Source organism: Polypterus senegalus, chromosome 16 (assembly GCF_016835505.1).
Source record: "Polypterus senegalus isolate Bchr_013 chromosome 16, ASM1683550v1, whole genome shotgun sequence".
Lineage (NCBI taxonomy): Eukaryota > Metazoa > Chordata > Cladistia > Polypteriformes > Polypteridae > Polypterus > Polypterus senegalus.
Genome location: NC_053169.1, coordinates 60319987 through 60344899, shown reverse-complemented (window position 1 = coordinate 60344899; position 24913 = coordinate 60319987).

The window sequence follows — 24913 nt, the reverse complement described above, 5'->3', positions numbered from 1 at the left end:
AGAAGTAATGAAAAGAAAAGGAAACATTTTAATAATAGCGTAACATGATTGACATTGTCATGAGTGTTGCTGTCATATATATGCCTGCCTAAATAAGTCACCCTCGCTTTGCTCTTACTTTATTTACCGTTCATTTAATCATGGCTATTGGCGGAAAAATTATAAAATGGAAGGAGGATGGCTTTACCAAAACAATTATTGATGGCGAATCGATTATTCATAAAGCTTGAATTGGTGATGTTTTTCTGTGTTAACCTCATATTTTTCAGACTTCTTCTCAAACTAAGGTGGTGCGAGGATAAAATGAATCGGGATCGCTGATCAATGTAATCGTGTACAGTACCAGGAAATCATGCATTGACAAAAGCTCCCTTTGCTTGTAATGCAAAGTGTGATTAAATGCATTATTTTTTAACGCGTTATGGAGCACATGCATCGAAGCTTCTCAGCTGTGCTTGTGCTAAGAAAAGGAAAGATTTTAAAAATAGCGTAACACGATTGTCAATGTGACCTTTTGTAAGTAGTGTCTGGAGGATTCAGTGTGGAGAAACTCTATAGAGACAGCGTGTGTATTAACTTGTGGATTTTTCTGTGAGTATTTGGTGGCAGTCTGACAAAGTTGCTTCGGAAGACGGCATTAGCCGCGGAGCTCAGCTCAGACCGAAATTAGATGAATGGGAGGGAGATGATGACGTGACTCCCCCACCCGCCTTAACTGTCAATCCCCCACAAACACAGTCTCTCGGAATTTGCATAAGCACACCCCTTCACCTACAATTTTAACTTAGTTATAAAGTGATCAAAACTCTCGTTTATATCCTGCGTCCTCTCATTAAACTTGTACCCGCATTACCTGTGGGCATGTGAAACGCCAGCGGTAGCCTGTCTATGAACTTAGTTTAAAGTTTAGGTTTACACCTTGCTTTCTTTCCGAGGCAGCAACACTCATGAATATGGTAGTATATGTCACTCGCTTCGCTTCTTATTGTTTTTCGCTGCCTTCTCAATTATATAATGCATGTTTTCTTAAGCGCTTTTTGCAGGTCTTCCTGGTTTTCTACGCACTGCGTTGACAATCAGTTCACGTGATTACGTGGGAGGCGTGATGATGTCACATGAAACTCCGCCCTTCCAGCTCAACTCCATTACAGTTAATGGAGAAAAATACCTTCCAGTTATGACCATTAGGCGTAGAATTTCGAAATGAAACCTGCCCAACTTTTGTAAGTAAGCTGTAAGGAATGAGCCTGCCAAATTTCAGCCTTCTACCTACACGGGAAGTTGGAGAATTAGTGATGAGTGAGTGAGTGAGTGAGGGCTTTGCCTTTAATTAGTATATATATATATATATATATATATATATATATATATATATATATATATATATATATATATATATATATATATATAGTGGAACCTCGGTTTGCGAGCATAATTCGTTCCGGAAACGTGCTTGCAATCCAAAGCACTCGTATATCAAAGCGAATTTCCCCATAAGAAATAATGTTCCACAACCCAAAACTATTCATATAAAAATGATTAATACAAAATATAAAGTAAAAATACATAAAACAAATTAACCTGCACTTTACCTTTAAAAAAGAATCATGGCTGGTGTGAGTGAGTTTCTAAACTCATGTGGGATTCCACCCAACGGGACGACACACGGAAGAGCATCCCAAAGCAATCGCAGTCTCCCAGCGCTGTAGCAGTTCACCGTATAGGCACATTTAAAAAGATCACAGACATGCTATAAGCGCCTGCCGTCAATGGGCGATACAAGAAACATTATAAACATCCTGCTGCAATAAATAACAGCGCTGTTGCTGTTTCAAGCTGAAGGCGGCTGGTGTTGTTAAAGTAATGAGACTCAGCTTCGTGTTTTGGGGCGCAAGATGGGGACTCGCACTTCACAGCACGCACACACACACACAGTCACAATGCTGTAGTAAACAGTATACGCTCGTACAGATGATGACTATATGAGTGAGGCAAACAGACTCAGACGGAGAATAGGAGACAATTGCCCTCAAGAGAAGAGAGAGAGAGAGAGACTGCACTGTGAGTGAGCGAGCGAGATAAGGAGAAAAAGACGCGCTTTGCCAGCAAGAGAGATAAGGAGAGAGAGAGAGAGAGGCGAGTGCGAGCGAGATAAGGAGAAAAAGACACGCTTTGCGAGCAAGAGAGATAAGGAGAGAGAGAGAGATGGAAGAACCATCAGCTCAGTTGTGATCACATGACACTCAGCAGACAAAGTGTATCCATACTGCTCGTATTGCAAGACATCGCTTGTATTAATAAATTTTGCTCGTCTTGCAAAACACTCGTAAACCAAGTTAGTCGTAAACTGAGGTTCCACTGTATATATATATATATATATATATATATATATATATATATATATATATATTATAAAAAAATCTTGGGTCGAGAAGTGATCATCTCGGAGAGACACTTTGACATCACACAAGACTAGACAAAGCAAGACCCATGGGATGGTGACTTTTGCACGTTACGCCCGACTTACCAACAATTTAGAATAAGTTCACGGACATCTAACCTCACAGTTGTTGGAATGCTTTTGGCAGACACACTTCATGTGCTCCCAGCACGTGAATGACTAAGCGAAGAAGAAAGAGCAGCACGTCAATAAGAGACACAAAAGCGTTGAAGAGGAAAGAAGGAAAAAAGGATGCAGAAGAGAACAATAATAATCTATGTGCAAATTCAGAAGATAAGGAAAGTAATAATCAGCCCGGACGTCCCGCGAGAGACACTTTAATGTCCCGTAAGACAAAGCAGTGAGACCAAAGGACAGCGGCTGTACAGGCTTTTAAATGATTGACGCACAGCGCGACAAGCAGAACATGCAGCTTGCAGCAGGAGCAGAAATACAAAAGCTAAGCATCTCCTTAGCGTGCATTCATCCCCCAGCCCTCACAATGTGAGTGGCAGAGATGCGAATTGGCAGGCGTTTAGCGTGCCCCGAAAGGGGGTAAAGAAGCGAAGCGAGGACAGCTGCTGTATTGTACAGGCTTGAAATGATCGACGCGCAGCGCAAGAAAAAGGCTTTTGAAGCAAGCACGGGGAAAAGCCCCCTAGTATACATATGATTGTATAAAATAGAGAGCCACTGTCAATAAAATGTTTGTAGGTCGCAGTAAGATGGTCAGATGTGCGCAGATTTACCAAAGGTTAAAAGGCATTGACATTTGAATAGAGCAGGTCCAGCTTGTTGTGTCAAAATGACACGCTGAGAATTTAAGCACATGGACATCATGTCTAAAACATCTGTGTGGAGTTTCCATACTTACCTGACATCTGCGTAGATTTTTACAGGTATTCTAGGTTTTTGTCACATCTCATAAGACTAGAGCTGCAGTGAGTGAGTGCACATTTATACGTTAATCACAAAATACTCATTGTTTTATATGTATTTTGGCATATTTCATGGCTTTTTCTCATCAGGATATGTGTTTTTATTTTTGCAACATCATTTGAAGGCAGCACGTGACTGCGATTATCATTCTGATGTTGTCACTGATGTAGCAATTTTTAAACATATTCATTACAGCCCTAATGATGACAGAACCTGAGACTCCTAATATTAAATGATGCCTCTGCCCTGCAAACACAGAACATGGCTGAAAATAACTAATCAGGGAAACATGAAAAAAACATTAAACACAATGAAATCAAAACAAAGGTAACAAACTGAGAGAAAACACAAAAATAAAGAAAAATGTAAATGGAGTGAGGCACTGCTGTAATCCTAGCAATAGTTAGCTACTAAGGTGGTGCAAGTCTCACAGCATGTAAATCACATGCTTGCAAAATAAACTGTCCTAATAAACAGCAAATAAAATGGAAAGAAATTGTGATGTTACTGATAAAAATAATTAAATCAACAAACATAACTCTATATACTACCTTATTTCTTGAATTTTGAAAATAGCGATTTTGTAAAGAATCATTTTTAACAATTAGGAGACGGGAGTCAACCTATTTTGACATTATGTCAGGTGGACTACTCAGATATAGATCCATGGGAGGCAATCTGGCTGCCGGACTTATGTAATCATAGACGCTATGAATTACCAGCCACTTGACTACTTCAAGCTGTTTTTTCTAGAAAGTGCCTTTCAGCTTATGAGTGAAAGACAAACAGGTATGTAATAAGTATAGTATGTGAGTGCATACACTGTTGTTGCTCATAGAACATAAAACAAAGTGACATTTCCCATAAATAAATATTTTATGTTGATTTACGTGTGAAACCATTGCTTTTTTTTGGAAAAAAATATTCAGCTTTTGGCCAAAACAGAAAACAAAAAATTATTAGCCCTCAAAGAGTTAATGATGTATGCTAGAGTGGCTTGTATAACAATCAGCACTTGCTTGAAGGTTCATATTGTCAGAATTCTGTACATTTCATCTCTTTTAACTTGTTTTTTTTCCCTAGCCATGCCCATCTGCTTTTGTTCTTAGTCAACGCTATTCACGCAACAGTCACATGATGAATGTGCAAAGGAAGTAAAAATGTACCACTAGCCTAGCACTATGCCTAAACAACATTTGTGAAAACCTGTTTCTATGTTTTAGTGTTTTGTTTTGTTTAAGTTCAAATTAAATTTCAAATTTACTGTCATGTTTGCATGTTATAATGAAAGTCTTACTTGCACATCTCCGATAGACTAGTGACTATACTAAAATACCAGCAACAGGCAATGAATGAAGGTTAGAGTTTTGAATTTTTGTTTCTGCATTTTGAATTTTGCTTTTTGCCTAGTGTTTTGTATGCCTATTTTGTACTTGCATATTTGCAAACCTTTGCATCAGTTTGAGGTGATAATGGTGCTCAATTCAATTTGGAAGTTTAGATCTATAGTATATCAAATTGCATTGTACTGGAAATAATTAAAGTAACTTGAAAAAATGTGTATCATTTGTAATGCAAAAAGTGGCAAGAAAAACAACAGCATAAAACAGAAGCAAAATCACTAATTAGCAAATGTCATGATCCACTCCTTCACCCTATTATGTAAAGACTGGAAGCAGAGAAAATGCCCAGGGAAATCTTGATGCCTCAGAGCATGTTCTTCTTTTTTGCTAAGTTCGATGAGAAACCAGCTACAGAAAGACACATGGAGCCCAGGGCCCACGGACAGCCCAGACACTTCTAGATACATGGCCTGGAGACTGTCTTTAAAAATAACATCCCTAAGTCCATAAGCACAATTGCCTCCAGCAAGTGAGGCCTTCTATGGGTATCAACTCTGATTCAAAAGAAGTTATCATGCTCTTTGATGAAGAGTTTTTTTTTTATTTATAAAGAAATGCATATAAAATGGTCTTAAAGACACTGGTGAACAGAACAGACATGTTGCCATTGAACTCTTAAAGACAGGGAATAGTAGCACTGAATTTGAAAGACTGTTCTGTCATATCAATTCACAAATAAAATATTCACTGCACTTTCTTGGTTGTAAATAGAAAACCTCTAAAAGGCTCTTTGTAATTCATCCATTATCTGCTGTGTATTTGGATCTGGATTGCAGGGTCAGCAGGCTAAGCAAAGATGCCCAGACGTCCATTTTTCCCTCCACCTCCTCCAGTTCCTCCAGGTGGATACCGAGGCATTCCCTGGCCAGCTGAGAGATATAATCTATTTAGCATGTCCTAGGTTTGTGCCAAGATCTTCTCCCAGTTAGACATACCAAAAACATCTTCCCAGGGAGGCATCCCAATTAGATGCCCAATCTAACTTAACTGGTTCCTTCCAATGCAGAGGAGCAGCACCTCTACTATGAGCTCTATACAAATGTCTGCACTTCTAATCCTATCTCTGAGGCTGAACTTAGACACCCTGCGAAAGAGGCCCATTTCGGCTGCTTGCACCTACTACTCCAAAGCGTGTGAACACTGATGAGTGTAGGAACAAAGATTGACTGGTAAACTGAGACCTTTGCATTTCACCTCAGCTCTCCCTTCACCTCAGCTGACCAGTACAACTGAAGAAGCTACCCCAGTGCACCTGTGGATCTCCTACTCCCATCATCCCTCACTCATGAACAAGACCCCAAGAAACTTATACTCTTCCACTTGAGGCAAAACCTCATCCTTTTCCAGAATCCTTTTTAGTGTAAAAAGTTAGTTCATTGTTTAGTGATAGGGACAAAATCTGCATTGTTCCACCTGCATGTGGGGTTCAATCAACAGCAGGTCCCTCATCTCCAGAACCTTAGCACGGACTTTCCCAGGGAGGCTGAGGAGTGTTTTTCCCTTAAAGCTGGAACATACCCTCTAGTCCCCTTTCTTATATATGGGGACCACCACCCCAGTTAGCCATTTCAGAGTCTCTACCACCCAAGCTGCATGCAGTGTTAAAGAGGAAGTTCAGCCCATCCAGGCTTTCCAGGAACTCTGGACCTAATGAGGATTTTTTTTAATTGCAGAAGTACAATTGGACTGCGCAAAAAAATTAAAGGAACACTTTTTAATCAGAGTATAGCATCAAGTCAGTGAAACTTCTGGGCTATTGACCTGGTCAGTTAAGTAGCAGAGGGGCTGTTAATCAGTTTCAGCTGCATTTGTGTTAATGAAACAGGTACACTAGAGGGGCAACAATGAGATGACCCCCAAAAACAGGAATGGTTTAACAGTTGGAGGCCAGTGACATTTTTCCCTCCTCATCTTTTCTCACTGTTTTTTCACTAGTTTTGCATTTGGTTACAGTCAGTGTCACTACTGGTAGCATGAGGCGATACCTGGACCCTACAGAGGTTGCAGAGGTATTCCAATTTCTCCAGGATGGCACATCAATAGGTACCATTGCCAGAAGGTTTGCTGTGTCTCCCAGCACAGTCTCAAGGGCATGGAGGAGATTCCAGGAGACAGGCAGTTACTCTAGGAGAGCTGGACCTTAACCCATCAGCTGGACCAGTTTCTGCAAGGAGGAACAGAATGAGCACTACCACAGCCCTACAAAATGACCTCCAGCAGGCCACTTGTGTGATTGACTCTGACCAAACAATCAGAAACAGACTTCGTGTGTGGCCTGAGGGCCTGACATCCACTAGTGGGCCCTGTGCTCACTGCCCGGCACCGTGGAGCTTGATTGGCTTTTGCCATGGAATACCAGAATTGGCAGGTCCACCACTGGCGCCCTGTGTTTTTCATAGATGAGAGCAGGTTCACCCTGTGGACATGTGACAGACGTGAAAAGGTTTGGAGAATTTGTGGAGAATTTTATGCAGCCTATAGCATTGTTCAGCAATGGTTTGGTGGTGGGTCAGTGATGGTTTGGGGAGGCATATCTATGGAGCGACACACAGACCTGTACAGGCTAGACAACGGCACCTTGACTGCCATTAGGATGAAATCCTTGGACACATTGTCAGACCCTATGCTGGTGCAGTGAGTCCTGGGTTCCTCCTGGTACATGACAATGCCCGGCCTTATGTGGCGAGAGTATGCAGGGAGTTCCTGGAGGATGAAGAAATTGATAACATTTACTGGCCTACACGCTCTCCTGACCTAAATCCAATAGAACAGCTCTGGGATGTTATGTTTCAGTCCATTTGACACCGCCAGATTGCATCTCAGACTATCCAGGAGCTCAGGCGTGTCCTAATTTTAATTTTTTTTATTTTGCCTTTTTTCTATATCTTCATCATATAAAGGACTTTGAGCTACATTGTTTTTATGAAAATGTACTATATAAATAAATGTTGCTGTTGTTGGTCTAAATCTGGGAGGAAATCCCCCAGGACACCATCCATCATCTCATTAGGAGCCTGCACCCCAATCCCCTGCCCTGATGTTGTCAGGCATGCATACAAGCATGTGAGGTCCATACATACTACTGAGTATAATATTGAGGTGAATGTGGCCCTCTGTAAGTTGATAATTTTCATTTCAATCAATGATGTAGCATCCTTTCGTTCCTAACACATTATGCATCAGTATAGATATCCAGCATGATTTTTTTTCCCATTGAGATCTGATGTGTTTTCAATGTGTTCTTTTAATTTTTGAGCAGTTTATTTTCTAGTTTTTTTCTTAATTTTGTTTTTTAAATAAATTAGAATTTGAGTCTTTATTAGTTTTGTTATTTGAGGATGTTCTCATACACTTAATATGTGTCTTTGTCTGCTTGCATTTTGTTTTTCTAATAAGTACCACCATTTTGTGGGTTTCTTTGTCTATGGTTACTCTTGTGGCTGCTACCACATGACACCCGACATCTGTTATAATATGAAGATCAGTGTTGCATACTTATTGTTTTTGCAAGGTATTGGATTCAAAACAAAAACTTACATTCTGGCTAGTGTAGTGGATCATAGATTTCAGACTATACCATTGGTGTTTCTCAATTCTACTTGGTTTATGTATTAGGATTTGTTTCTTCATGGATATTGGGTTTGAGCCTTGCTACTGTTTTGACTTTTGTTTAGTACTTCTTCAAGTCTCTAATATAGTATCAGTCTGATGTTGTTCATTCTTAGGCAATACAAGATCAAACTGAAAATGACGGACTCTGTCTTCTCCAAAAAAAGCACAGTCAAAGCAAACTTTATTGTCATCTCAACCATATACAAGTATACAGGTAGACGAAATTGTGAAGCTCAGGGTCCACAGTGTAACAACATGAAGTGCAAATAAAAAAATAAAATTAGATTAAAGATAGAGTTAAAATTTTAAATTAAAATTAAACACAAACAAGACAAGAAATTGTGCAAAGACAAGATTGATGCAATGGATGGTATTATGCAATCTAGATACATGGATATAGTCAATAAATATGTAATACAATAAATAAATAATAGATATAGATATTACAGAAATTATCAGTGTATGATAATAGTTGTTTAAGACTTGTAAACAATGACAGGTCAGAATGTTTCAAAGAATGTCAAAGTGCAGTGTGCAAAATACTTAAAGGTCAGAATGAGATTTTCAGTTCTTTTCTACCTATACACTCGTCTTTACAGGAAAGTGGCTTGCATGTATAAAAGTTTTGTTTTTAGAGGCGGTTGAGGCAGTGTGGAAGATCCCAGGGGGCATCATGGTGTAAAGGAGTCTGATAGCTTGGGGTAAAAACTATCCTGCAGCTTGGCAGATTTGGCTGTGATGCTGCAGTATCTTCTCTTGGATGGCAGAAGTGTGAAAAGTCCATGTGAGGGGTGTAAGGGGTTATTCACAATGCTGCAGGCTTTGCGGACACTGTGTTTATAAAATATGTCTTGTAGTGAAGGGAGAGGAACAAAAATAATGTTCTCTTCTGTCTTCACTATGCTTTGCAGGCGCTTGCGGTCGGATATGTTGCAGTTGCCATACCAGACACTGAAGCATCTGGTCAGAACACTCTCAATGGTGCCTCTGTAGAACATGGTGAAGATGGAAGGGGAAAGACTTGCTCGCTTCAGCCACCTCAAGAAGATGTGGTTGGGCCTTTACCCCAGATTTTTATTTACTTCATCAAATGATCAACCTTCTGAAAGTTTTTGGACTTCATAATTAACATTATTCATCATAGTAAGGATAACTTTTACGTTATATTTATATATTGTGTTTTGTGATGTTTTGTGTGTAGGTAAACCCCTACTTAAGAAACATAATCTTGACCCCTCGGCTCTTGAAAATTTTAGACCCATCTCTAATCTGCCATTCTTAAGTAAAGATCTGGAGAAGGCAGCAATTATGCAGTTAAATGACCACCTCAATAAACATGCTATTCTTGATAAATTTCAGTCGGGTTTTAGAACAAATCACAGCACAGAAACTGCACTCGTTAAAGTAGTAAATGATTTGCGAGTAAATGCAGACAGAGGCCATTTATCTGTTCTCATCCTCTTAGATCTGAGTACTGCATTTGACACCATTGATCACAACATTCTTAGAAATCGCCTTAGTCAATGGGTGGGCCTCTCTGGCAGTGTCTTAAATTGGTTTGAATCCTACCTGACAGGGAGAAAATTCTTTGTTAGTTGTGATAATTACAACTCAAAGTCACATGATATCCGATATGGTGTTCCACAAGGCTCTATCCTGGGTCCGCTGTTATTCTCAATCTACATGCTTCCCGTTAGGTCAGATTATCTCAGAGCACAACGTGAGCTACCACAGCTATACTGATGACACACAGCTGTACTTATCAATAGCACCTGATGACCCCGATTCTATTGATTCACTAACACAATGTCTGACTTGTATCTCAGAATGGATGAATAGTAACTTTCTCAAGTTAAATAAAGAGAAAACTGAAATTTTAGTGATTGGCAATAATGGATACAATGAGGCTATTAGAAATAAATTGGATACTTTAAGATTAAAAGTCAAGACGGAGGTAAAAAGCTTAGGGGTGATTGTTGACTGTAATCTGAATTTTAAATCATATATTAATCAGATCACTAGGACAGCATTTTTTCACTTAAGAAACATAGCTAAAGTTAGACCTCTTATATCACTGAAAGATGCTGAGAAATTAGTTCACGCGTTTGTTTTCAGTCGACTAGATTACTGTAACGCACTCCTCTCAGGACTACCCAAAAAAGACATAAATCGTTTGCAACTAGTGCAGAATGCAGCCGCTAGACTCCTAACTAGGAAAAGAAAATCCGAACACATTTCTCCAGTTTTAATGTCACTACATTGGTTACCTGTGTCATTGAGGATTGACTTTAAAATTCTGCTTTTGGTTTATAAAGCCTTAAATAATCTCGCCACATCTGATATATCGGAATGTCTGACACCTTATATTCCAAATTGTAACCTTAGATCCTCAAATGAGTGTCTCCTTAGAATTCCAAGAACAAAGCTTAAAAGAAGTGGTGAGGCGGCCTTCTGCTGCTATGCACCTAAAATCTGGAATAACCTGCCAATAGGAATTCGCCAGGCTAGTACAGTAGAGCACTTTAAAACACTGCTGAAAACACATTACTTTAACATGGCCTTTTATAACTTCAATTTAACTTAATCCTGATACTCTGTATGTTCAATTCTTCATAATAACTATTCATGGTGGCTCTAAAATCCTTACTGACCCCTACTCTCTCTTCTGTTTCTTTTTCCGGTTTCTTTGTGGTGGTGGCCTGCACCTACTCAAAGCATCATGATGCTCCAACAATGATGGATGGATTAAAAGGCAGAAGTCTACATGACCATCATCATCAAGTCCTTCCGTGAGAACCCTAAATCCAAAGAGGACTGTTTCATTTATGTTAGGTAGAATGCCCAGAGGGGACTGGGCAGTCTAATGGTCTGGAATCCCTACAGATTTTATTTTTTTCTCCAGCCGTCTGGAGTTTTTTTTTCTGTCCACCCTGGCCATTGGACCTTACTCTTATTCGGTGTTAATTAATGTTGACTTATTTTATTTTCTTATTGTGTCTTTTATTTTTCTTTTCTTTATTATGTAAAGCACTTTGAGCTACTGCTTGTATGAAAATGTGCTATATAAATAAATGTTGTTGTTGTTGTTGTTGATGTGTTCATGCATTGGTGTAGTGTTGATGTTATGGTATAGATATGATATTATTATTATCCATCCATCCATTCATTATCCAACCCGCTATATCCTAACTACAGGGTCATGGGGGTCTCTCTGAGCCAATCCCAGCCAGCACAGGACGCAAGGCAGGAAACAAACTGCAGGTGGGGCACCAGCCCACCGCAGGACACACACACATATACCCATACACTAGTGACAATTTAGAATCGCCAATGCACCTAACTTGCATGTGTTTGGACTGTGGGAGAAAACAGGAGTACCCAGAGGAAACCCACGCAGACACGGAGAGAACATGCAAGCTCCATGCAGGGAGGACCCAGGAAGAAAACCCGGGTGTCCTAACTGCGAGGCAGAAGCAATACCCACTGTGCCACAGTGCCACCCCTATTATTATTATGATATTTTTACATAAATTTTTAAAATTCCCTATAATAATTCTGATCTAATTTTTTTCATTATTTACTGGGAGTTTTGTTTTTGTTCTGTATTAGTGGGGGGCTGAGAAAGAGGGGTGCTCATTCTCCTCATTTTATTTTTCTATGTGCAGACTTTGTGTATTTGGTGACTTATAATTTTATTGTTCACGAATATGTAAAAGCCTGTATAGTGCCATACAATGACCAACAAAACCAATGTAACCATGCATTGTGACATAATGATGTGACAATGATGTGGCTATCTTTGGTCACTGGAAACAATGTTGGATTGCCAGTAAAATAAAGCAAAAATAACTTTATACTAATGATTTCTATGCATATAGAAGGTAACAATATTGTACCATGAAACTTTTTTTTTTTAAACTTGAGGTTTTTGCATCTCTCATAGAGCTCAACTTGTTGTGCTTCTATTTTTTATTTTGAATCATTCTTTACTGTATATATTTTTTAAATTTGTAATGATATATGCTAATTTGTAAGCACAACTTAGTCTTTATTCTCCATGAGATTCATTTGGGTTTTTATATTATCTTACAAATGGACTCTTTGTGATGCTTGGTAATTCTATTCATGTTTGCTTGTAAATGGCATTGTTATGGTAGTCACTGTGAAAATCGCCATACAAGGCAATATAATTTGAAGGACATGTAACTGTCAGCTTGTTACAGTGTTTCAGATGACATTAATTAGACTTTTAATTGCTTAATGTTCTGTTGAGAAAAGCTTATACATTACAGATAAAATGGATATTGTAGATTTGCCCATGTTGCTGGTCATCTTGCTTGTCGGTTACATGAGACATTTCTCAGTTTATGGCATATGTCTAAACTAAAGGACAAGCGATTATTGTTAAAATGTAGCATACTGGAGACTCTGAAGTACCTTTATCCATTTTTGGACACTTCAGGTGATTAAGAATTGGTCTAATTTAATAAATGAGCTTGCATATTAATTTTATGTTGCAGGGAAAGGACTGTATTATATATTCATTGACTGTATATAGTATTATATATTTTTGGAATGTCCCATCTTTCTTATATTTTTTATCAATTTATTTTATAACCCAGATGATTACACAAAATCTAAACAATGACTCAGCTAAATAAGTTTGATTTTATATATTTTATGGTCACAGTGTTCATCAGTTTTCTGTCTGGACATTTCCTGACAGTTCTAGTCCCAGGTGCTGTTTAGAGTTTGAGACAGGAGAAAGAACAAGGAGATATACTGTATATATGCTCTGTATATTTTTCTTTGACCTTCTTTGAAAACTTCTCAAAGAAATCAAGCACAGCAATATGTTTATGGATGAAGATGAAAAACTTGTCCCCCATGGAATGTTAACATCCATGGCTTATGCAGTATTGGTTTAGGAGAAGGACTAGCAAGGAGAGATTTTTGAAGAGCATGTGGACAATATATAACAAAATCATTTTTTATACATATAAATTAAAGACATATATAACCATTTTAGTTGTTAATTAATATTAATAATAATTCACTTTCTCTATTTTCCAGTTCATTATCCTTTTATAAAAATGCAATATGTCTTCCTTATTTTTGTGCTAATTGGGGGTATTCATGACCAATTTATCTTTTTATTCTTTTAAACAACAAACGCATTTATACTAATTAAGAACTTATATATTAATTTCTGATGTATTTATTTCTTTGAATTAAGAAATATACTCAATTGACTATTGCAACTTCTAAAGATCTGCATAAAAAAGGATCCAAAGCTTAAATTTAATATCTTAATATAAAACAATACATTAATTGCTCATATTTGTAACATAACTTTTTTGCATCTCAATCAATATTTTTTTTCAAATAATTGTTAAAATGTTAAGACAGAATCATTGTTGTATTAAACAGACTTTAAAATGTTAGTCTAATTCCCATTCACCATTAACAGATGACACCCTTCTATTTGCTTTTCCCACACTACTGATGAGTTTCAAACATTCTTGTTTATATGTTGAGCCTTGCGAAAAATCTGTACCAACCAGAGATATTCAGTAGCAGATCCACTTCAGCAGCCAGATCAGCATACATTAAACCATCATAAAAGTTGATGGAGAATAAAAGTGTCACGAGGGGCAAGAGGAAGTGATGCTATAATGACTGTCTCTGGCAAAATATGACACCCTTACAGTTACAGTTAGAAGCCTATTTGCTAATTTGAGTGTGGGGAGTTCTGTTTATCTCTGCTGGATAAGATGGTGCTTTTTGACTTGAAGGATCTAAGGTCATGACCAGTGTCTCAGTGTGCGAGCTTAAAACACAGAGAAGCATTGTCCTGAGAGATTTCTGGCTTTCTGGATGGTAAAAAAAACATATGGACAGAGAGTTAAAAAGGTGAAGAACCTATAAATATGTCACTGTAAAATTATGGTGAAGAATAATCATGTATGATGTTATGGTAACAACCTTAGCTGGCTCTACCATATTGCTGAACTATGCATTTGGGTTGAGGTAGGAGCGGGAGCGCTGGGGGTTTGCAGCAATTTGTCATCTATCATAGACATAGCATATACAGACACTCGGGGAGCCCCAATATCCTGCCCCTACTCCATCACCTGAGTTGCATCATGCTTAAAACTTGAAGGAAGACCCTGCCCACTCTTTGGTCAAATACCTGTGTAACACAACGATTTAAACTTCAAAGGTGAGCCACCTCACTTCACGATAAAATATCTATGTTGCACTGCACTCAAAACCCGTAGGAGGCCAGGACCGCCCGCTCTTCCACACAATACTATACATGTACAGCAATTGCCTTCAAAACCCCATATTTTCACTTTTGCCTACAGCAACAAAAAAGCTAGAGCCAACACTGGTAACAATGGAAACAATAATGTAGGTAATTTCTGAAATTGACCCAAAATTGTAAAAGTTGGACTAAATGAGAGAAGATGAGTATGTGGTATTATTAATGAATTGCAGACAAAGAAAAAGACAATATAATTAAAAATATTTGTAGAAGCTGGGGGAAGAACACCGGTAAGGGTGCCCAGTGAGCTAAAACTCTATAGGAATCTTTGTTATCTTCATTGGCCATAGTAAAGTTTTGTTTGTGGCAAATTTAGGCTGTGTAGGAAGAGTGGTGACATCAGATTTTGAACATTCTTTGCCAAAAGATATTTAGAAGAGTTTGAGAACAAGTTGTCTGTAAGGTTAAGAGCTTAATGCACACAGCATTTTGAGAGCATCAAAGTCTACTATAAAGCATTGGTAGTCGCAGCATTGTGCAATGAGTATATTTCACTGCATCAAGAGCTAAAAATCCACAAGGATTTGAAAACAAAATTGATTCTGCAGAGTACATAAAAATCTTAGAAGAAAAAAAATCTTGTTCTGACATTATAAGGCACATTACAGAGAAGGTTAAATTTTCACAAGGATCAGGAGATTTGAGAGTGAGTGGGGTCAAAAATAAAGTTCAAAAAGTCAGTAAAACAAATTTGAAAAAGCCCACTATGTACACTAAAAACTAAAGTAAAATAAATATGAAAAAAGTCCTGACTCCCAAAGAACATTTAGAAATTACTAACACACAAGAAATTTTTTAGAATATCCAGAAGCTTGGACACTGAAAGTAATGTGCTGCCATCTTAAATAGATGGGGTGTGCTGGAGTAATATGTCACATTATCAGCAAAAAGCAAGGCATCTACAAAACAATATGACCACTGTCATGAAAAAACACAAAATGGTTGTGACAACAATCTAAAATGATACCCAAAATGGCAGCGTGAAAACTTCATTAACATAACAATAAAATATCTTGAATATAATGAAACAAAATTTAAAGTAAAACAACAATGCACGAACAATATTCAGAAAGGTTCAAAATGCTAAAATCGTGACAGTGCTCCCCATTTTGAAGTGGACTTCATATGTGGCTGTCTGGATTTTCAGGACTGTACAGATTAAATTGGCATAATAATATTAGGGGCCATAATAGCTTTAAAGGTTACCTATTAGCATTCATCAGGACCATAAGCATGCCAATTAACCTCACGAAACACAATCGTCAATTGGCTGGGTTGGGAGGATTGTCCACTTTGGGGAATTGTGAATGATTGTCAGAACATTTGTAATCCAGAACAATGGTTGGAGTAACGTCAATTTCTTAATCAACCCACAATGACCCACTGCAGCCCAATTCACAAACCATTACCATTAAATACAATGGTAACTGGTGACCCAACAGCTGTGTACCAATGACGCATTTTGGGTCGCAACTCATAGTTTAAAAATCTCTACCCTAGTGAGATAAAAAAAATTATGAAATGGAAACGTCCTTCCATTATATTTAAAGTTATGGGGTCCAGGACATTTCCCTAGCTGCCTGCCTCGTCAGAGCACTAGCAGAGTCTTTTGCATTCTGTTCTGAGACTACGGCAATGTCAGCGCTTTTAGTGTTTTCACCCTAGCCTAATTTTCCTTATAAGGAAAAAGTCAAGAAATGCTGCCAAATGCTTGGTTGTTTGCAATCTAATGTCCTAGGGGAACAATGCATACTTCCACTCAGGTTACTGTTCTCTTTGTCTCTAATGCTGAAGGCCCATCGAATGACCTTCCAGAGCATACAACACACTTACAGGGCATACAGCTCCTATAGCAGCACCACCACTTCTACTCTGGCATGCACAAAACTGTTCCTGCTGCCAGTGTACCCTACCGTCTCCTCTGGAGGCTTCCTACTGAACATATTTATACCCTGTGCCATCCTGGTGGTGCCCCTGGCAACATCATGCTAGCTGTGCACCCACTGACAACAGTATATGTATATTTATTACTATAACAAATTAAGTATTATTCCTGTCATTTAAATTAAATAACAACTGCTGGATTGTAAATAGCCTCTTGTGTCACATTATAATAAAAGCTCCCTTCTCCAAAAGCGATGTGCTAAGTGCAGGAGATTGTATTGTAAGGTTTACAATGCTAATTGTTTGGCTTACATGCACTGCAAATGTTCTGTTGACAGCTGTGTCACAATGGAGGAAAAAATAATAATGGAAAAGTTGCAGTCGGGGAATGTCTGTGACAGTGCAACAATGAATCTACATTATCAGTGATATTTTATGTTGTTTAATTTCACTGGACAGTGGAATCATGCATTGGCTTCCCTTCACCCACTGCATGCATCACATACACATTTGGTTACCACATTGAAAGGAAAGGGACAATTGTTTGTTGAAGGCAGGGTGGTAATGAGATGCTTCCAATGTATAAATGATTTTTATTTTGGCTCATCCCTTGCACTGTTAAGAAACTTTGAATCACATCTGTCTACTGCCTGGTAGCAGGCCAAAAGACAAACATTGTCAGAAGTAACGTGCAACAGGCATAAAGGTTTTAAGGTATTGCAAAACATATTTAGAACTTTTATATTTTATTTTAAAATATTGCTTTTAATATTTTAAAGTACAGTATATTGTAGAGCACCATGGTGCTGATACATCACAGGTCCAGGGACAAGGAACGATTCTCAACTAAACCACTGCTTTTTTAGAGCTTGTACATTTTCTCTGAATTTAAGAGGAACTACAGTTAAGTTCCCATGACACTCACATTAGGTAAATTGGTGACTTTAAACTGGTTGGACTTGTGCAAGGTACAAAGTTGGACCATCCCAGAATTTGAATGAAGGGAACCATGGTTGGTGTGTAGCTGTTAGGTACTGCTGTTATTAATTCCTTTGGAAGATGGAGAAAACCAAAGAAAGAAAAAAGATCTCACTAATAATATAAAATAATCTTGGAGAAACTCAGATAGGATAGAGAGCATGTGAAAATGAGGAAAAAACAAAACATGAGTCAAAATTTATAGGTACTAGAAACCAAAATAAAGATGTTCCAAAATCCTAATACAATAGTTAGCAATTCCCCAAGTCATGCTGCTTTTTGTTAGAGGAAGAGTCCTTGATTGAAATATTGGTCAAACTGCTTAGTGAGCCTCAACCATTCCAGAGGAATTGTAATTCTATTATAGCAGCAATGACAAGTTGCTTCAGCCTAGCTGAGCATAAGTCACAAACAGGATAAGCTGTGCAAATGAGCAGCTTTAGAGCCAGCTACTATAAAAGTACCAAACCTGTCCAAGGTAGTATATGCATTTGAACATGTGTGACAACAGCAAACCGTCTTTGTAAGGTCAGTGCGACACAGAGCAACATAAAGAGTGTCTCTCAGTACCAGCGCAAGCAGCCCTAATGTTGTAGAGACCTAAAATGGGCTTCTTGGGCACTTCTGAGGAGTTGTTGTGAAGTCTCGAGGCTGTGATTTGGCATATTGAATGCCTTTTACTGCATCTGCTTTGCAGTAAGCAGACTGTGGAAGAGTGTGGGTTCGCTTCCTGGTTCCTCCCTGTGTGGATAGCGCTTTGAGTACTGAGAAAAGCGCTATATAAATGTAATGAATCGTCATCATCATCAATGAATCATCATCAGTGCGGGAAGGAAGTAGACAGCTAAAAGACTGCTACCTCTTCAGCACCTCCTTCGCTTCTGCATCTGCTAAAGTCCCTTCGGCCTGGGTGCATGGACACAGGCAATCTTTGGGCTCATGGAGATGGGGAAAAGTGTGGAAAAAAAGTTGTCACTGACCTCAGATGAACAGTTTGAAGCAGGGCCAGCGATACAATTGAAAAGGCAAAGGATGAGGCTGATTGTTTAGCAAAGCAACAATTAAGGGAGAGTGACAATACTGAAATTCAGACCTAGACCTCTGTTAAGAGTGTTAATTCAGTGAAGGAAAGCCAAGCAAAATGACACCTTTTATTGGCTAACTAAAAAGATTACAATATACAAGCGTTCGAGGCAACTCAGGCCCCTTCTTTAGGCAAGCTTGCATATTGTAATCTTTTTAGTTAGCCAATAAAAGGTGTCATTTTGCTTGGCTTTTCTCTACATTCATAATGTGTAACACGGTACAACACCCTAGTACTTCAGTAAAGGAAGAAAGCCAACAGATACATCTGCTGCTCCACACAAGATGGTTTGCCTACTCACATAGAGTGGATAGATTGCCACATAGAAATGCAGTGCTAAACACCTCTGATGTAGTGCATGGTAACATAGCATTCAAAATCCCTGCTGCACTACCTAAAAAAAACAAAGTTCTCAGTGACTGTCACTGGCCACATGACCACATGAAGAGCACCCTGCTATTTTGAAGAATTTCTGCTGGAAGAAGTGCTCTAAGGAGACAGTGACTTCACAGGGAAAGCTATGTAACTGCGCTGACAAGTTTTATCAGCCTGGGCATAAGTCACCAACAGGTCCTTTATGCAACTAGAAGCTTCAGAGGCTGTCACAGGTATCCTGTAAAAACAAACTTGCCAAAGTCACATGTGAATTCCAACTTGTATGAAGAAAGAGAGCAGTTTGTTTAAGGATAGTGACTACCTAAAAGAATGACGTAAAGAGCACAAGAATCCATTAGCACTCCAGTGCTACATTATCATAGCTTCACTATCGATGCAAATTGCAATGGATCCCTGCTACAAACAATATAGAGGTGCCATTGCAACCAACTCACCAGAAGGAAGCACCCACAGTAAAAATAGGAAATAAAATGGAAATGTGACATAGATTTACACTGTGTCCATATTTTTTTTCCTTTATCTGTACCCTAATACGCTTCCGTATGCCACTCAGATGGTGGGCTACGACTGGCCTTTTCACTGCGACTTTGATATATAACCACTTCTTTTTTATTTCGAGCACTGTGAGACCTTCTGAACTTGAAGTTTTGAGTGTCTCTGCCACTCTTATCACTTGATCAACTTACTTTTTTTGCTTATAACATTGCTTAAGCCAACAAATAGTACGTTTCCCCTTGCCTCCACTTCGCATTTGCTGAAATTCTTCTATTTTTTTCACATGCTTTTGCCATTGTCTTTTAACCAAACACTGAAGGGAAGATGATATTTATATTGATTTGCATATTAAAATATGTAAAATTCTTGGAGGAAGGTGGGACAGCAGACACGTGCACGTGCGTAACATGTTATGCTGACCAGGATTTATGGAGTGGAAATGCATGGAAGTTGGCTTACTCACAGTTTTGTGCATCTGAATTTTTTGTGTATGCGAACATTTCCACTTTTGTCCTTACACCATGTTTTTGTGTATATAGCATTATACATGAGGCCCCTGGTCTGTAGCTAATTATATCTTAGCAGATGTAATATTTTTCCCATTTTCTCAGTAGACTATTCAAAGGAACTGGCTGAAAATAAAAGACAGCATTTATACTGCAGTCCATCCAAGCCTCTTTGGGTATTCGTGAGGTGCATAACACAATCCCCCCTTTTTTCCGGTTTCGAGGCTCTATGTTATTTAACCATAAGCAGTCTATACTTAAATTTTCTGTATATGCTTTTTGACCACAAGTCATTTGGGAAAATAGTAGTGCAGTGGTTAGCATTGTTACTTCACAGCTCCAGGTAAATGGAGACTACTAACTTCCCTCTGGTAACTGTGGATACTCTTTAGTTTTCCTCCCTATTCTTAAAAATGTAAATATTATGTTTATTGGAAACTTTGAGTTAGCCTCATATAAGTGAGTTTGGGTGTAGGCCTGACTATGTTCCTCACCCCAGCTCTCTGCTTGTTTTGAATCCAAGCAACCCTGTATTGGACAGATTACATGCTCAAAAATGGTGAATGTAGATTTTACAATTGGAAAAGAATTGACACTTTGAATAGCATTCCTTACTCACAGCTTCATAATTCCTAATCTGAATTCCACCTTATGCAATGTGTTTGTAAGAGCTGTACGTTTGGTCCATGTCTTGAGGGTGCTCCAGTCTTGCTCGTGGTATTCAGATTTTCCTCCCAAATTCTAAGGAAACGTCATATCAAGTTAATTGACAAATATAAATCGGCTTATGTGACATACGCTATAATTACCTGGCAGCCAATCTAGATTTATTTCTTGCCTATGAAACTGCTAAGTATTTTTTAAAGCTGTCCAACATCTAATATAAGGTGCTGTGCATTGAAGATTAATATTGTGGTGAAAATTGTGCACAGGCGGTGAAGTCTGCTGTTATTTGCTGGTTGAGAGCTGCTTACTCATTATAAGAGGCATCTACACTTTTGTTTTGTTAAAATATTACACCTAACAGGTGAAAGAATAAACTCTGTAGGTTTCACCTTAGCAGGCTGTTTTGTTGGATACTGCTAATATACTTTAGCCACCTGGATCTTTTTTATCACAGTAAATAACCTTGCATATATCCACCTGTCTGTAAATATTTATTTATTTTTTTTAACTCGTAATTGTTGAGTCTGGTAGTTACAGTATATATTTTTCCAGGTTTAAGGTGTTAAAAATTATATAAAATGATAAGAACATAAAAATGTCAAAAAGAACAAGTGTTAGTAGACTAAAGGCAAAGAAGACAGCTAAGCTTATTAAAGAAGAGGCTTTTTGCAGATCACAGAGGAACAGAAAGAAGGCAGAGAAGACAGATATGTTGGAAGAATTACTGAAATGTGAAGCTCGAAATATAGAAAAGATCAGGTTCTAATGGTAATTTTTTGGACATTACACATGCGTAACAGTAAGGCCCTCGAACCACTGGGCACCTTTACTTTGTAAACATGTACTGATATGGTCTGTGAAAATGGCATTGGGAACAGAGAGGCTAGGGGTGTTCATCTTAGGCCTAATAGACTTTTAAAAAGTTAGCAGCTTTGGGTGAAAACAGGAACAAGCAGAAGGAAGCAGAAAGAACACAGTCACCAAGAAGACTCGTGCAATGAGATGCATGAGCTATAGCAATGTAGCAATAAGAGACTGAACAGACATTGAGTGCTGAAACATTCAGGTTGTATGGTGATTTGTCACATCCATTTACTTTGCTTCAGCTTGTGGAACATTAAAAACAAAAAGAGTGTTAAATAAATGTTATACTTTTACCCTGCTCTGATCTCACTATTATGATGTAATAGATATTCAGGTAGCTAAACTCCCCCATTTATCAATATAACAACTTGGAGACTGGCTTGACACAAGGTGTACAAATCTCCAGTTTATTAACAAAGAGCAGGTGTGAAACTACAAAGTAAAGAAACATAATATTCAGCACACAAATAACAAAATAGGTTGGTAACAGCTTTTAAACTATAAATGGCAATACAAAACGGTAACATTTTTACATATATAAACTTACCGGCCATGCTACCAAAGGCTTAAACAAGAACGATGAACTTCGCTGCATGTGTTTACAGCAGGTACACTACTTACATTGGGGACACTCCAAGGACAAATATCATGAAGCAAGCATATCTTGAACATGACAACAGTTTGCAAAAATTGAAATTGATTTATACATAAACATTTTGCCTATCTTTACAAACGTGACATTCCCCCTTGCTTGCCTTATTTAGCCCAGCCTTGCCACCTGGAATTTAGAGCATAGGAGAAGACATCCTTCAAAAAGGGAAAGTGAAGCAAGTCGCAGATAAGACTGTAGTCTTGGGTGCAAGTGCATTGTGGTTGTAGGCTGTGACTTCTTTTCAGACATGTGAATTCAAGAATAATACGTCAAGAGTTGAGGTGGAGGACATATGTGTGAGTGTGCATAATAAATAATTTGGGTATGGGAATAAACTTATCTATGTTTTAGGACAGTGGTCACTCCAAAACCCTTCCATGATAAAACAGTCACTTACAGATAATTGTTGCATGTTAGATATTGCCAAGGTGGCATGGCGATGTAGTGCACTACTACATCAAAGATGCAGCATGGGGTCTTTGACTATATGAACTTTGCCCACTGTTCCCATGTCCTGTGAAGTCCACATATGGGTGGAGGTTCTGTGTAAGTGGACCTTAAGATAGACCTAATGCATGGCTGCTTCCAATTTTGTGCACAATGTTGGTATGAAATACTTAGGCTCTCATGCCTCTGAATATGATTAAATGGCTATAAGAATGTTATTATTTTTTTTGTTTTTGCAAAGACTGATCTAAAATGGCTTCTTAAAAGCGAGTGGCAGCCTTTCCAGCAGCTCCATCTACGACTTTATTTTTCTACCTTTTTTCTCTATTTTACTGATCACTCCTATCACTTTCTTTTATGTGGACTCGCTCCCTAGACACGTGGCTAACAACTACCATCCCAGATGCTAACGTGGAGCTACCCGGGTTTAGCACAGTTAGAGCAGACAGAGACGCAAATACCTGCGGGAAGTGGAAAGGAGGAGGACTCAGTCTCTATGTGAATAGAAGGTTGTGCAACTCTGGACATGTAAACGTCAAAATCTCCACTTGCTACGGGGACATCGAACTGTTGGCCATAAGTCTGCGTCCCTATTACTTGCCCAGAGAGTTTGGACACGTCATTGTTGTTAATGTTTACATCTCTCCTCGGGCGGACATGGAGATAGTGGGTGACATCATCCATTCCGCTGTTGCTAAATTACAAACACTTCACCCTGAGGCGCTTGTGCTAAACACTGGAGATTTTAACCATTTGACGCTGGACAAAACATTACCTGCTTTCTCCCTGTATGTGGATTGTAACACCCAGGGAAATAGGACTATTGACCTACTGTATACAAACGTTAAAGACGCATACAGCGCTTGGGAAAGCAGATCATAACCTGGTTCTGCTTCAGCCTCACTATAAACCAAGAGTGAGGGAGCAACCTACAACCACTTGCTCATTCGGGAAGTGGTCCCCTGAAGCAGAGCAGGCTCTGAGAGACTGCTTTGGAACTACGGACTGGGATATCCTGCAGGGATCATATAGTAAGAAAATTGAGGAGGTTGTTAACTGCACTACTAACTACATCAACTTCTGTATTGACATTGTAGTTCCAGTAAGAACAGTACGCTGCTATCCTAACACCAAGTCATGGATTACAAGTATCATCAAGGGCCTTTTGAACCAGAAGAAAAGGGCTTTTAAAGGCGGTGATCAGCATGAGCAGAAGGAATTCCACGTCCAGCTCAGGGCGCCGAAGGAGCAGTACAGGAGAAAGCTGTAGCAGAAGCTGCAGAATAACTGCATGAAGGAAGTGTGGGATGGGATGAAGATCATCACTGGCTGCAGCTCGAAGCAGGGTGCCACCATCGAGAGAGACGTGGAGAGAGCAAACCAAATGAACAACTTCTTTAACAGGTTTGACCACCCTAACACACTCTCACCTCGGAGTACTGCACCCTCCACCCATCCTTCTGCTGATACCAGCATAGGAGAGACACCCCCACCCACAATTACAGCAGCCCAGGTGAGTAGAGAGCTGAGGAGACTTTGTGCCAGCAAAGCAGTGGGTTTAGACGGAGTATCGCCACAACTGCTGAAGGTCTGTGCGCTGGGGAGTCCTCTACAGCTCATCTTCAACCTAAGCCTGGAACAGGGGAGAGTCCCGAGGCTTTGGAAAACATCTTGCATCACCCCAGTCCCAAAGGTATCATGTCCTGTGAGCTGAATGACTGGCCTGTCACTCTGACATCACATGTGATGAAGACCATGGAGTGGCTGCTGCTTCACCACCTGAGGCCACAGGTCTGCCATGCCCTTGACCCTCTGCAGTTTGCATACCAGGAGAAGGTGGGAGTGGAGGATGCCATCATCTATATGCTACACCGATCCCTCTCCTACTTGGACAGAGGCAGTGGTGCTGTAAGAATTATGTTTCCGGACTTCTCTAGCGCCTTCAACACCATCCAACCTCTGCTCTTTAGGGACAAGCTGACAGAGATGGGAGTAGATTTATACCTGGTGGTATGGATCATGGACTACCTTACAGACAGACCTCAGTATGTGCATCTCGGGAACTGCAGGTCTGACATTGTGGTCAGCAACACAGGAGCGCCGCAGGGGACTGTGCATTCTCCGGTCCTGTTCAGCCTATATACATCAGACTTCCAATACAACTCGGAGTCATGCCACGTGCAAAGGTTCGCTGACAACACTGCTATCATGGGCTGCAT